Below are 15921 nucleotides of genomic sequence, written 5' to 3'. Positions count from 1 at the left end.
AGTTTGTGCATATCGAAAATTTGTGCAGCATGAAAATTTGAAGCAATTTCTGCTTTGCTAACAGCAAAATTCTCTAAGGCAATGAATTATATAATGTTTTGGAATATGGGAATAGGGGAAATATGTAACACATAAAATTGATATTCTAATATATTATCCTGCTACATTAATATTCTAATATGTTATCCTGCTACAGATGTTTGTCTGAATCTTAGAGAAATTAGTTAAAATCATGCTGAAGTGAATTTCTGAGCATCTATTTCTTTCCAGACTCTAATTTTTGTTCTTTCAAATGTTATAATGATTTATAATTTCTTATTAAAAGTTTATTTTTCTTATGCTCCTGTAATTATTTAAGCCTCTTCCTGACAATCCTTTGGTTTCAAGCAAGAAATTTGAGATAATGCTTTAAGATGGAGCTGTGCAAAATGCATTATTGAGGTCATATTGGCCAAATTCAAACTCAGCATTTTATTGTATTTTTAGGCATAGATAATTGAATATAAAAATAAAATATGCCATTTGTCCTGCTGTTTCAAAAGTTAGAGGTAGGTCGTTGTACTGATTTTAGTAGAACTTAGCTATTTGTTTGAATACGTTCCATATTCAAGGAGAGGTCATTGTGAAAGCTTGTAAATGCAAATTAAAGTGATACAGCATTTTCTAGTTCCTTAACATATCATTTTTCTTCATGTAGGTTTATTATCCCAAACATTGTATTAGTGAATTTTTTTTATTGTACTTTAACAGAACTTAGTAATAAATATTTTATGATACCGTCAATGAAAAATTTCTGATTTGTAAAAAACAATTTCATTTGTTTATATTTACGGAATACATCTCTAAAATCTAGAAAAGATTTACTTTTGTACAGAAATCTGCATTTTTATAACTTCTTACTTGACTTAGACTCCATTTTGGAGAGTTTGGAAAACCGTGAAATCAGATAGTAACTGCAACGTAACTTAGAGACTTGAATAAGCAAAATTAAGTTAATGAAAGTGTAGGTCTAATCCACAAATCATGAAAGCAAAATTTCTACATTGGGACTCAAATTATCCAATTTAGCTGCCAACAGAAGTCAATTAAGGTGACTGCCAAATCCATACTTTTTGTATTCGTATGCCAACCGTTCTTTAGTGAACTAATAAACAGGGCAATGTCATATCATATCTATATGTAATGTCATAAAAGTGATCCTTTTAAAACTCAAGTCAGATCATGTCATTCCTCTGCCTGCTTCCATTGGACAGCTTTTCATCTCAGAGCACAGGTTCAAGTCCTTACATTAATCTTTAAGCATCACCATCACCTTCACTCCATGTTTTCTCTGACCTCATCACTTGCTTGCTCTGAATTACCAGCTGGGCTTCAAACATGCCAAGTATACTCATTTTGAAAATACATCGTGTTTTACAAATATTTGTTATTTATCATCCGTCTGTAGGCTGATTGGGCAGCCCTTCTGCAGGTGTCGATGGGCTCCCTCCCAAGGCTGCATTTGACTGGCAATGAGTGGAGAATGGGCTCAGCTGAGACAACTGGGATGGCGGGACCACTTTTTTCATGGTATTTTATCTAGGGCTATGGCTATGGCAGTCCCAGAGCAGTGCTCCAAAAGGAGAAAGGCAGAAGCCATAGGCCTCTCGAGACCAAGAGTCCAGAAATTGCACACAACTTTACTAGCGTTCTATTCGTCAAAGCAAGTCTGAAGCTGAGCTCAGATTCAGAGTGGAAAGAAGAACTGCAAAGAAGTTGTGGCCAAATTTAATCTACCACTTGTGCAACACCATGGCATTGCCAGAAATCTGGCTCACTTCATTCAAATGTCCTACTTTCTAATCAAAAGTATCCACCTTTCTGCATTGGTGTCCATCTCTTGAAGACTTCCATTTCCTGACCTCTTCATTTTCTCAAACACTTCCTAACTTTTCTTCTCTCTCAATGCAAGTGGTTGAGCTGAGCAATCCTTTCACCTGTCCTCATTATTCCTACTTACGTATTTGGGTGGAGGGTAGGAGTGGGAAGAGCTGAAACCACATGGTAAGAAAGAATAATATTATCAAAATGGATTGGCACATTGGCCCCACATAGTCTAAATCCTCAGCTCTCAGCCCCACCTGTGAATGCTTTCACCTGTTTCTGGTCCGTCCCTCTTTCATCCCCCTGTAGGGCTAGGTCAAACCTCTGCATTCTATAAACTCCTCATTCGAACCCCATTAAACCCTGTCCCACACTCTCAGCAGAGAATGCTCTCTCTTACTCCCTTAAGGAGACAAAAGTCTTCAGACATGATCTCTCTCAATTTCATATTCCCATCCTACAGAAGCACCTGCCTCGCCTTTTTTTCTTCAGTCTTAAAAGATGAAGTTTTCTTTCATCCAATTCAAATATAACCATATTTGTCTTGTTCCTAATCTAAGGGGGAAAACATTCAGTTCTTGTCATTAAGTATGATGTGAGCTGTGAGTTTTTCATAGATATACTTAAAAGAATGAGGACATTTCCTTCTACTGCTAGTTTGTTGAGTATTTTTAGTATGAAAACATAGTTTTTTTCCCCTAAATCTATTGAGATGATCATTTGCCTTTATCTTTTATTCTATTAATATGCCAAATTGCACCGACTTATTTTCATATATTAAACAAACTTGATATTCCTCTGATAAATCCAACCAGATCATAACATATAATCTGAGTCTCCATTTATATTTTTTACTCTTTTTCTTTCTGTTTCTCAGACTGCATAATCTCAGTTGACCTATCTTCAGTGCACTGTGTTTCTTTTTAAAATTCAAATCTGTTGTTGATCCCCGCTAATGATTTTTCATTTCTGTTATTGTACTTACCTCCTAATTTTCCATTTTCCATTTAAGTCTGTTACCCATTTCTTTATATGCCTCATACCTTTATGTGCTAACTAGACATTCAAACAATAATGTAGCAACACTAAAACTAGGAATCCTTCTCCCCCACACCAGAATTTGTTATTGTTGCTGTTTATTATTTTTATTGTTGTCATTGCAGTTTGTTTGTGTAGTGATATTCTCACCACTTCTACTCAACATTACACTGGGAGTTCTAGCTAGAGCCATTAGTCAAGGAAGAAAATAAGCATCCACATTGGAAAGAAGAGGTAAAATTTTTCTCTATCTACAAATGACATGTAGAAAATTCTAAGGAATCCATCAACGAACTATTAGAACTAATAAATAATTCAGCAAGGTTGCAGGTCCAAGATCAATATAAAAAAGTCAATTTTATTTCTACACACTAGCAATGAATGATTAGAAAATGTAATTAAAAACAACTCCATTTACAAATCATCAAAAGAATAATCTACCTAGGAATAAATATGACACAGAAGTACAAGATTTGCACATTATAAACTACAAAACATTACTGAAAGAAACTACAGAATATCTAAGTAAATTGAAAGACATTCCATGCCCATGAATTGGAAGACTTAATGTTCGTATCGAAATACTCATCAAATTAGTCTAGTACCAACCTGGTGCTATACATATTTGTTGTGACATAATTGACTGTATTCTCTATGCTGTACCCTACATCCCTGTGACCATTTTGTAACTACCAATTAATCTGGGGAAAGCACCTCATAAATTATATAAATGTCTAACCACTATGCTGTACACCTGAAACTAATATAAAATAATATTAAATGCAATCTGTAACTGAAAAAAATAATTTAAAAAAGAAATACTCTTCAAATTGATTTACAGTTTCAATGCAAAACCCTATCAAAATTCCAGTCTCCCCCACCCTGCCCCCCGGAAATTGACAAGCTGATTCTAAAATTCATATGGAAATGCAGGGACCCAGAATAGCTCAAACAATCTTGATAAAGAAAAGTCAGAGGTTTCACATTTTCTGATTTTAAAACTGGCTATAAGTCTACAGAAATCAAGAGAGTGTATACTGGCATAAAGCTAGGCATATAATTCTATGGAATAGTATAGAGAATTCAGAAATAAACCCTACACTTACAGTCAATTGATTTTCAACAAAAATGCCACGACAACACAACTGGAGAAATAAGACTTTTTTCAAAAACTGATGCTGGGATATCAAATCTATATCCACATCAAAAAATAATAAAGTTAGACCTTTATCTCATATCATGTACCAAAAAATAGCTCATAGCGAGTCAGAGACCCAAATGTAAATGCTAAAACCAGAGAATTCTTAGAATACATGGAGTGTATCTTTGCAACTTTAGATTAGCTAGTGGTTTTTATGACATGACACCAAAAATATAAGCAACAACAAAAAATACACAATTGGCCTTTCCTAAGAATGAAAACAAAGTAAAGATATATATTTTTATTTAATATTTTATTGAAGTTCTAGCCAGTGTAATAAGATTAAAAAAAATGAAATCATGCAAAGACTGAACAGAAAAAAACATTTGTATTTTTACATTTGATCTTAGCCAAAGAGCCTAGAAACAATAAATTGTTTCTATCTTTAGATGACACATTCATCTATGTAAATAAACATAGCTTTTGTAGATTGCAAGGAATCTATAAAAAAACACACAGGATAAATAAATGCATTCACCAAAATTATAACACATGTGTAAATGCCTGACATTAAGCTTTTTCATTACCATGACATTAATTTCAAAGACATCCTTCTCAAATAAACACTGCTAGCCGTACAACACAGCTACTAGAGTAAAAATAAAAAAAATAAAAAATAAGATACCAGGCTGTCCCACCCATGAATTTCTCTTTTTAGAAAGCCTGAGCAACCTATATAACTGACCTCTTGAGTGACCTTGCTTTACCCTTCTCATGCCTTAATTCTCACTTCTGTGCTTTGAATTTGAAAATGAATTGTGAACCTATAAAACCCTAGGCACTCTACCCTCAAGCCTAATAGAGGCAGGGTCCCAGGTACATGCTCCCTATTTCTTTACCTACAACCTTGCTGTGTGGTCCTCAGGTGTACTTTATACCCTTCAGAACCTGTGATTAATAAATCTTGTTCTTCAAAGTTACCTGATAGTTTTTTGCTGAGGTGAATATTGAAATCATAATGGGAACCACAAATACTAGTCCAGCCACATTACCTCCTGTCTAGGAAATGTCTGTGGGAGCTCACCACAAGTTGGATGGACCTAGGCTAGTGGCTTAGACACTTCTAGCCCCTGGCATTACTATCAATAGGCTGAGACCTGACACAACAGACATGCAGAACATAAGATAGATTTTAAAAATCAATGACTTTTGTATATACTAAATATGAACACATGGACGCTAAAATTAAAGACACAATACTATTTAAAGTCACTCAAAGCTAAATGAAATAATTAGAAATAATCCTAACAAAATATGTACAGTTCTTGTATACTGAAAATTATAATACACTGATGAAAGAAACTAAATAAGATATGAATAAATAGAAAGACATACTATGTTCATTGATTGGAAGACTTAACATAGTAAAGATGTCAACTCTCAAACTGATAAAAAGGCTTAACATAATTCCTATAACAATCTCATCATGTTGTTTTGTGGATATAGATTAGATTATTCTAAAACATATAAAAAACAAAGAAGTTAAAATAGCTAAAACAATTTTGAAAAAGAAGAATAAACTGGGAGGAATAATCTAACCAATTTCAAGACTTGCTATAATATTTACAATAAACAAGATTCTGGTGGTATTGGCAGAGGGATAGACCATAGATCAATTAAGCAGGATAGAAATCCAAGAAATATCTCCATACAAATATGGCCTACTGTTTTTTGACAAAGGCACAAATGCAATCATTGAAGGATGGATAGACTTTTCAATAATGGTGCTGGAGAAATTGGTTTGTGCTAGGAAAAAAAAAAAAAGAACTTTGACTTGTAGCTTACACTTTATTAAAAAAATTCACTTAAATTTAGTAACAGACTTAAAGGTAAAATATGAAACTATAAAGCTTTGAAAAAGAAACAAAGGCAGAAATCTTCAGACTCTTTAGCTAGGCAGAGTCCTTGACACTAAAAGCATAATCAATGTAAAGAAAATGTGATAAATTGGACTTCATCAAAATATTTTTGCTCAGTGAAAGATTTTGTTAAGAGGATTAAAGAGAGAAGCTACCAACTAGGAAACTATATTTACAAATTATTTATCCAACAAAGGTCTAGTAGCTAGACTACATATAAAACTATTAAAACTGAAGAGTAAAAAGCAAAAAACATTAAAATTAAAAAAAACACACAATCCAATTAGAAAACAGGCAAAAGCATAAAAAGAAGTTTCACTGAAGAGTATGTACAGATGGCAAGTAAGTACATATAAAGGTACTTAACAACCTTAACCATTAGGGAAATAAAAATTAAAGTTGTAGTGGGATATCACTACATACTTATCAAAATGACTATAGTAAAAAATAGTGACAACACTAACTGCTGGTGAGAATGTAATGAAACTGGGAGTATGTGTAAAAAGGGACAGCTAATCTGGAAATCAATTTGTCAGTTTCTCAAAAAAGTAAACATGCATTAAGGAAATGCTCTGCCCAGGGCCACCTGGTATGAGGCACAAAGTAATCTGCAGATGGCCACTGCCCATACTGTGCTTGAAGGTGTCTCAAGAGGCCAAGTCATGAAGCAAGGCTGGCTGCTATTAGTGCCGGGTAGGCGCTGCTTAGCCATTGATTTAGGACATGCCAAAGCCAGATGCTGCTTGTTCGGGTTTTGTGAACTTTTGAGAGATTTTAGGAAAGGCTGCAGCATGAGCCAAGGCCGGCTGTTTGTATGGAAAAGCCACCGGAAGCCACTCGGATGTGCCTGAAAGTTGGGTTGGGCAGGGACTCAGGGAATCATCAGGGCAGAGTGAATGAAGGTTCTAGCCAGGTTGATGGAGACTCAGATCTGTCTTCTGCATGCGTCAGCATGCCAGGAAGGGGGAGGAGTCAACAAAGAAATAATGGCTTCCACCATCTTCTCCATCCCTCCAGCCGTTACCCTGAAGCTGGACAACTCAGTTCCTCCCTGTATGTTCCTGGTGCCTTTCAAGCTGCTGCCTCAGAGCTGGAGCTCAGAGCAAGTGAGTCTGTCAGCAAGTAAGTCCATGTGAATGTCCTTTAATTGTATCACCTGGGATTGCAGCTGCCCTCATCTCATTCAGCCACAATCTCTGCTGGTTTTCACAGCCAGAAGTTATCGGGATTTCTCTCACCCTTGGGCTGGGGAGCCTGGTGTGCAGCAGGGACCTCTTATTCCTTTTGGGGGGACATACACAGCCAAGATACCATTCCTGATTTTTAATGGTGACATGCAGAATGTGACACCAGCCCATTCTGTATCTCTGCCCGTCCTACCAGTCTGGAGGTGGCTTCTTCCATATGTCCTTTCCTTTATACAACATTCTTGAAATGAAAAATTATAGAATGGAGAGCAGATTATTGGTTTCTAGTGTTTAAGGAAGTAGGGTGAGGGGAAAGAAATTTGTCTGGCTACAAAAAAAAAAAAGATACAATAACTAATCCATATGGTGATAGAATACTGATTGTATTGAAGTCAATACTCTGGTTGTGATACTGTATTATTGTTTTGCAAGTTGTAACCATTGTAGAAACTGGGTTAGTGGGATCTTTTTGTACTATTTCTTACAACAGTACAAGAATCTACAATTATCTCAAAATTAAAATTTTAATTTAAAAATTAGCTTAAGTGCTAAAAAATAAGTAATGAAATAATAGCAGAAACACTTGGTAACACAAAACAAGTGGTATTTGCTTGCAGGAAAGGAATCAAGAAAGGATACCTCTGCTGTATACGATTTTTTGTAAGATAGTCTGTACTCTATAACATTGAAAATACAGTAATTATTGGGTAAATAATTTTTTCAAGGAACTGAGTCCTACTCTATGGTTTTATGGTTATATTTAAACAAAATAGTAGAAAAAGAAAAATATTTTGAATAGCCTAAAAGGTCAACGTTGATTTAGGGCAATCTCAACACATTCTAAATTTATAAGAAAAAATATTTTACAACAAAAATTGGTGTTTATTGCAATGACTGAATTCCATTAGAATATGATCAACAAATATGACATAAAATAAGACATGATAAAGTTTGATTAATGCATGTATTATTTTATATAAAAATTGCTTTGAAAACTGGGTTGAATCATCACATTTTGAGTCAATAGTGTCCATTTGAACCATCTCAAATAAATGGACACTGTTATAATAAAATCAACAAGACTTTGGGTGGTTTAATTGGCTTGGATAGCACATGAGAAATGTATTTTAGTAAATGTAATTGTCAACTCTTTTATCCAAACTAGAAAATTGCTTTTAAGTGAAACAATCATTATACATGCTGACCATGGAATTGATTGGGGTTGTTACTATAGAAAAAGCAATTGAAACAATTAACCAAAGCTACCAACCACAGTAATTAATTGTCAGAACTGAGGCTCTATTGCTGGGGAAAAGGTCAGAATGTGACAGGAGAAGCATAGGAGTGCAGGTAAAATCAGAGTTGGGTAAGGATTGACGTCGAATTGTAATAAGTCTTGTGATTAAACCTTTCAAGAATGCCCCAATAGAATACAAGTCTGAAGATGGATCCCAAACTGGGAGATATATTCTCAGTGGGAAAAGACTCACAAAAACCTCAAGTGAGTTTCAAGAACCAAGGTGTCTGCCAGGCCCTTCATGAAAGCACCATGCCTCCAAGAGAAGTTTAGCAGAAAGTGGAAGTAATAGTCTGAAGTGGCAACAGTTATCAAGAGTATCACTAACCCTACTTTCTGGCCTTGAGAGACATCCCATACAATAGAATAAAACAGCTTGTGTTTGAGAATACCGTAAGTAAAAATTGTCTCCTTAAGGGAAAGTAATTGAAAGCAAAGACTTTTCCATTTTGCTGAATACATAACTTGAGTTTCATAGAGCATTATAGAAGTATGGAATTAGAAGGCAAATGTTGCAGTACAGGTATCCCCTGCTTTTCAAAAATTTGTTCTATGCCACTTCACTTTTGCAAAAGACCTACATTAGTACCTGTTTTCTCTAACTGAAGGAAATCTGAAGAGGAGTTTCACTTTTATGAAAAAAAGCAAAAATAGCGTCCAGCATTTGTTTTGCTCTGAGCTGTGCACACCCTGAGCAGAGTGGCCCCACCAGTCTCCGTCCCCAGAAACACTCCACATCTCAACATCAAGTCGCCATAACTTCGAACTGTGTGAGCACCCGTGCTTTATCTTGATTTATTTTGTGCATCCATACCATTTTGTCTTATGAAAAGTTTCACAGGACTGCTCTACTCTCGGCGAGTGGGGGCAGTCTGTATTTTTAAAAAGTCTGGGTGATGATGAGACCAAGGAAGTATGAACTTCTGGTGATGCCTGAGGTCAACAGTGATATCAGGCATGGTGGAGGATGAATGGTAAATGGACTTTATACTGCTGTTTATTAGCTACCCCAAGGCTGTGGCATCTGATGAAACAGTGGCTTCCTGGGGACTGTTCATGGAATGGATGTTTACAGTTGACAGAAGTCTGTCAAAGACATGACATTGTACAGATAGGAAATAGAAGTGCTTCTGTGTAAGATCATTCATTCAGCTTTATGCAAAATATTGCTCTAGGCACTGAGGATTCAGTAGTGAGCAAAACAGTAGTGAGCAAATCCCTACCTTCAAAAAACTCTCATTCTAGTAGAAAGGACAAAAACGGCGTAGATTGGTATCAAGAACTTCCTGGTGTTTCTAGGTAAGGTTTGTGTGTATGTTGGTATCATGTATATATGTGTACATGCATAGTGGTGAGAAGATATTGATAGGGAAGATATCAATAGTGCCTCAAATAAAATATATAGCAGCTATAGGAGTCCAGAAGAATTTTATCTGTGTTCGGTAGGTGCTCTTCTTAACTTAATTCAATTTAATTAAAAAATGATATTAAATTATAATATTCAATATATACTGATAACAAAAGATGAATATAAGTCATGTTTGACTTCTGCAATTACAAGAGATGCTCAAAGTGGTTACCATCAGCATAATTTTAATACAATTTTTTTCTTTCCTAAAATGTGTATACATTTTAATTTAATTTAATCAATATTTATCTATCTATCATTTGTCTACAACTTTATATAATCTAGTCTAATTTCTGAGATTCTGAATGTAGACCCACCTTTGTTTCTGTGTCATTTAATTTCCTCTCTGTGTATAATCAGCAGCATCAAGAAAATGTGATGGTGGAATGTATAAAAGGGGATGTGGTGTGGGGTAGACTTCAAACAGGAAAAGAGAGAATAGATAGAGTCTGGAAAGCCTAACAGTGTGTCTCAGTTTATGGTCATTGTTGCCAGGGCAGACAGGGAGCATCCATTCTCTGCCCGGATGCTAAGCACCATTTTTTTCTGAGGCTTGATAGAGTGTAGCAAGTGTGTTCTGATTTGCAGAGTAAAGTTATATAGACACTGGGAAGCCATCAATGTCCTAACAATGGTGTATAATTCATATAATTAATTTCTTTCACTGGATTCTATTATTGCACTGAAAATCAGAAAGTGTTTATTTGAAAAATTCCATCAACAAATATGTCTGAAAACTTGTGATGAATAAGGGATTATAATAACATATAGCTCCATGTTATGTGGTAGAAGTATTTTTCAACAGTGAAAGTCCCCATAAGTGATCAGTAGTAAGGCATCTCAGTAACAAAATTATACCGCTTTTTAAAAACACACACATTTCAAATTTTTCAAGCACTGGAAGATTCATGCTGCTTTCATGGCTGATAGGGATTGCTGTGGTTGTCAGATTAGAGAGGATAAATATTAATCATGAAGAGTTAGGGTACTATACCATGGACTCAACATATTTTCTCTGTCAAAGATCAGTTTAATTCTCTGTGTATAGAGAGGGAATGTGCATTTTACTATTGGAATGTGGGGAAAATTGGTTTTATTTAGGATTCTGTTCATCATGATTTCATTGGAAATACTTTGTTTGTTTTAGCATATACTTATTGAGAACTTACTATAGGTCAGTCATACTATATGCTTTAACAAATCTTCACTCAATCCTCATTACAATCTTGTAAGGCAGATACAATGACTCCCATTTTATACTTGGAGAAACTGAAGCACAGAGTGCTTGAGTATCCTCTGACATTCAAGCAGCCTGGGGAATCTGTGAGTATCTGTATGTAGTGTGTGTTCATTGCCACTACATCACATCCCCTTGTCCTGGTATTTATCTATTGTGCTATTTAAAGATTCTAAGTGTCTTTATTAGCTCCAGAGCCAAAACTAGGACATGAAAATTTGGACAAAATGGCTTCAGGTTTCAGTTCAAGTGAACTAAATGTACAGCATAGCTGCTAAAAAGTAACCTTTTAGTCTTACCCTACATGAATAGCAGTTTGATATCCTGGTAACACTAATCACTAGTTCAGGTGGACAAGTATAATACTGCAATGAGTGGTGAATGGTATACTTAAAAAAGGAACCATAACCGAATGGATTCTGACTAAGACATTTAAGCACCTTTGTATACACCTATACGTATTATATTAGATTCTGACAGATATAGTGGTGCTACATGGAAGAATGGTAGCATATCCTAAAGGGATATGAACATGGAAAATAGAAGAAAAAAAAAAGAAGTGTAGTGTTGCCATGATAGCTATTTTCAAAATTAGAATGCTTAAAGTAACATAGGGAATAAACTTGTTCACACTCTAGAATGAAACGGTAGAAACAATAGGAAGAGAATTTGGGTTTAATAAAAAATTCAATGTTTTAAAGCTTATCGACAGGTGTTCAAGGTGGAGGATCACTTCATTTGGGGGAGGATGGGTAACAGTGGTGCAGAGGGTATTATTGCATGGGTGAGGAATCAGGTGTGGTCACATTAGCTAAATATCTTCCAACCTCAAGATTCTATAGCTTTTTATGAAACAACAAACATAGGACTTAGAAGCTTACAACAGGATATAGGTCCCTGGGAACACTTTTGCCAGATTTGTCCTTCTCAATGCTCACAATACGGTATACCTGTCTTGTACCATAATTGCAGCCTTTGAGGCTTCCTAAAAGCAGCTTCAACTTCCAAGGATGGAGAGCTACACTAGTCAAGGTCAGTAGAACTATCTAGTATAGGGTTTCTCAACTTTGGAACTATTGACATTTGGGGCTGGATAATTCTTTGGGTGCCATCATAGGATATTTAAGAGTATCCTGGGCCTCTACCCATAAAATGCAAGTAACTTCCTTCTCCCACCCCTCAAGTAGTGACAATGAAAAATGCACTAGATATTGTCAATGTCCCAGACTGAGAACCATTGCATTAGTATTATTAAATAATTATGTAAAATAAATTTTATAAACAGTGAAAAATGTTAAATATAACCATGTAGGGAAAATGGTTAAAAAGCTAAAAATGTGTCATTCTCATTTTAGTAGTTCAAAACTGTTTTTCTACAAACAACACTATTACCTATAGTTTCACCGTATATTTCATGGGAGCATTTTAAGAGGAAAATATTTTTAAATCAGGACTTTTTTTTTTTTTTATAATTCAGCATTCAGATAGATATGGCTTCAATGTTAATTAAGTGAGTTAATGCCTGTAAACCCCTTAAATCATGTCTGGTACATAATAATCAATAAATAATATTTCAAAATATTCAAGCTTCCAATGAGCATGTTTTTGCATACCATTTTTAATGATACATGTGATAGGAAAGAATTTTACTTTTTGCTATTAGCTGTAATATATCATTTGTATTTCAGAGGTACATCTATATAGTATTTGATAAACACCTAATTCATATTTGTGCATAAATTAATTGAGTAAATGTGTAAATAAATAAATGGGTATCTTTTATTTTTATCAGTATACCAATAGATATATTCCATGTCTTTACTATATGCAAAGGATAATAATAGATTTTATATTTGCAAAATATTTTGTAAAATGCTTACCTGAGATAAATTAAAAGAAAGATAATGTCTCTACCAAGTCTGAGGCATTAGGTGAAAAGATTGGACAATAGAATATTATTAGTTTGGATTAAATGCTATTCACAGCATTTGAAAAGAAACGTGTACAGAGAAAAAGTAGCAAATTTTCTAGCAAGAATGAAAAGGACAGAGAGAGTTCACAAACCTAGTGCTTGATGATTTGAAAAGGAAACTTCTCAACACAGCTGATTAAAACTTGGGCTTTATAGGCTGGATCAGATGAGGGGTATAGCTCTCACATTTTCAAATTCTCTAAGTTTAGCGTGGTGACGCTCAGTAATGGCTCAGGGAGAATAGATTACATTTTATAAAAATGCCATGGACCTCTGAGAAGTTCAAGATACCCATAACTAGATCTAGAGAGAGAGAGATGTGTATCTAAAAGAATTATGAGTTTGGTTATAGCACATGGAGTTGACTATAGTTAAATAGAAAAGAATGCAACTAAATTTTTAAGAGTTAAAGACTTAGTGTACTGACTATATCAACAGTTTGAACTAAAAAAGAGTATGGCTGTTAAATACTTAAAATGGACCTTGGGACCTCAGTCCTCTAGAGGCAGAAAGCCAACCGAGAAAGCAGCCCAGTCCCGAGGATGTAGTCATGGAATCAGAGTGTCCAATGACCTGAAGAAGCTACCAACAGAGAGTAGATCAGGAGCTTAAGGAAGAACCACTTCCCTCCCCACTCTGCCCAGAGTAGGGCCTCCACTCAGTGAGATTTAGGGATTGCTACCTATCTGTAGCACTAGAACAGGGGTGTTTTATCACCCATATCTTTTCACTGATTTACTACTTTTATAGTGTTTATTAGGAGCAGATCACTTTTCTTTTCTCGGATTTTCAAACCAAGAAAAACCATGTTGGACTTGATATAAATTATTTTAAAGCACTGGACTTTGAGGCTGAATACAGATCAGATGGAACTTTGTTTTGTTTTTTTTCCTCCTAGGGGAAGTAAATGTATATTGCATGTGGAAAATATAGTAGTGATCTGATTATATCTAACTCAAAGGGTAGGTTCTACCTTCATTTCATTCCATATGCATGGTGGGATTGGACTTGTCTGCCACTTGAAGTCAGGTGTTGCCTTGTGGCTTGCTTAGGCTAATAAAACATAAATGGAAGTGCTGTGTGTCACTTCCAGACAGAGCTATTAAGTACAGAACATGGCATACCAGGTACTCTTGCACCTAATTCTGTGATCATCGAAGCTTATGTCAAGTTGATGCCTCAATCAACTTTGCCAAAATAGGGAGGGCACGCAGCATGGGCAAGAAATAAAGTTTGCTCTTTCAAACCACTGAGAGTTTTCTAGTTGTTGGTTTTCATAGCATAACCAAATCTGTCCTGATTGAGACTTCTATGAATCCTTTTTAAGATCCATGAAGAGGTTACTGAATGCCCCTATAAAATTATTTTTAAAACTACTATTTTAGTATAATAACTATTATTTGGTTATAAATAATAACTACATTTTTCATTCACATTTTTCAATTACTTCCATTCTAATTTCTTTTCAGATTACTTTCAATGATTACTGAGTTACAAAAACTTTTGTCAACATTTTTAAAGAATGCAGAAACTTGCAACAATATAGAATCTGGCTTTGTTTGAAATCCCACAAAACATCATTCCATAATGCATTATTAATGAAAATAATTTTAGAACATTAAGGCAATTTTTTATTGGTTCTCTTTCACTTCATTAGGCATACTGAATCTTTATTCTACTGTGTAATTGGAGAATGAACCCAATCTTATTATCTATTTCCAAACATGCACCCACTCAGTAGGTGCTAGTCAGTTACCTCCCCACCTCTTTCCTACCAGAAGTACAGAAATAATTGTGCCAAGAACCATGTGCACAAATTGAATTGCCCATAAGTCCTAGCTCTTAGGTTATTATAGCACAAAGTTAATTAGGGCTTTTAAAACATAAATTTCTAGTGGTTTCATTGTCTTCAGTAAAATGACAAGAAAAGCTACTTTATCAAATATGGTTCACAATCTAATTGACATTTGATTTCTAAGAAAAATTTGTCAAGAATTCAAGAATGTACTGCCACATTAATTATACCTACCAAAACTATTTCAGCAAAAGTGGGTGGGGAGGGCAGTGAATTCAATCAGAAAGCTGATTAGAAACAGAAATAAATGAATCAAAGCAAATTAATTTGGGTATGCTTCTCCCTCATATCATTTTAGAGATTTTAGTACTTCAATAAAATATGCAAAATTATCTATTTCAAGATCAGCATTCATTTTCTCTAATATATCTGACCACACAGAATTCTTTGCTTTCAATCAGTCTATGTAATGTTATTTTCCTTAAATCATCTGATTAAAAAGAAAATGATATAACTCAGTTCTAGAAATAACTATAGGAATAAAACACAGTAGTGATATGATTCCAAAAAATGCAATATATAAATTCGTCATTAAATTAAAAGGGCTGAATACCCTTAAATTTATGGAAAAGATTAAGATTTAAGCAAAAGCTTGCTTTAGAGCCATTTCACAAAATGTCTTGTGGGAGTATATTAACAGAGTGACACCAATGGAACAATAGGTTGAATTCTGGAAAGGCTTCAGGCGACAACACCTTGTTGATTCTTATACCAGCCCACATTTAAAATTCAGACAGCCACATTTTATGGCTAAAATTTTAAATGACATTTTATGTTAACTTCATAAATAAATGTATGATTTATGCATTTTACACTGAGGAATTTTAAAAAGTAAATTTATGATACTCTTTTTTTTAGTTTCTTACTCCTCAACAATTCTGAGGGCTAGGTTTCTGAGCCTCCAGTTTCCTTAGGTTTTATCATAAATTCAATTAATCTTGGACATGCCACAGATGTCAAGGAACTTGCTCTGCTTGTAATGCCTTTCTTTTTCTGTTTTGTGA

The sequence above is a fragment of the Rhinolophus sinicus genome, chromosome 2 (assembly GCF_057876585.1).
Source record: "Rhinolophus sinicus isolate RSI-liver-muscle chromosome 2, RSI-T2T, whole genome shotgun sequence".
Taxonomy (NCBI): Eukaryota; Metazoa; Chordata; class Mammalia; order Chiroptera; family Rhinolophidae; genus Rhinolophus; species Rhinolophus sinicus.
The sequence above is the reverse complement of the archived record's forward strand: the minus strand, read 5'-3'. Positions refer to the sequence as shown.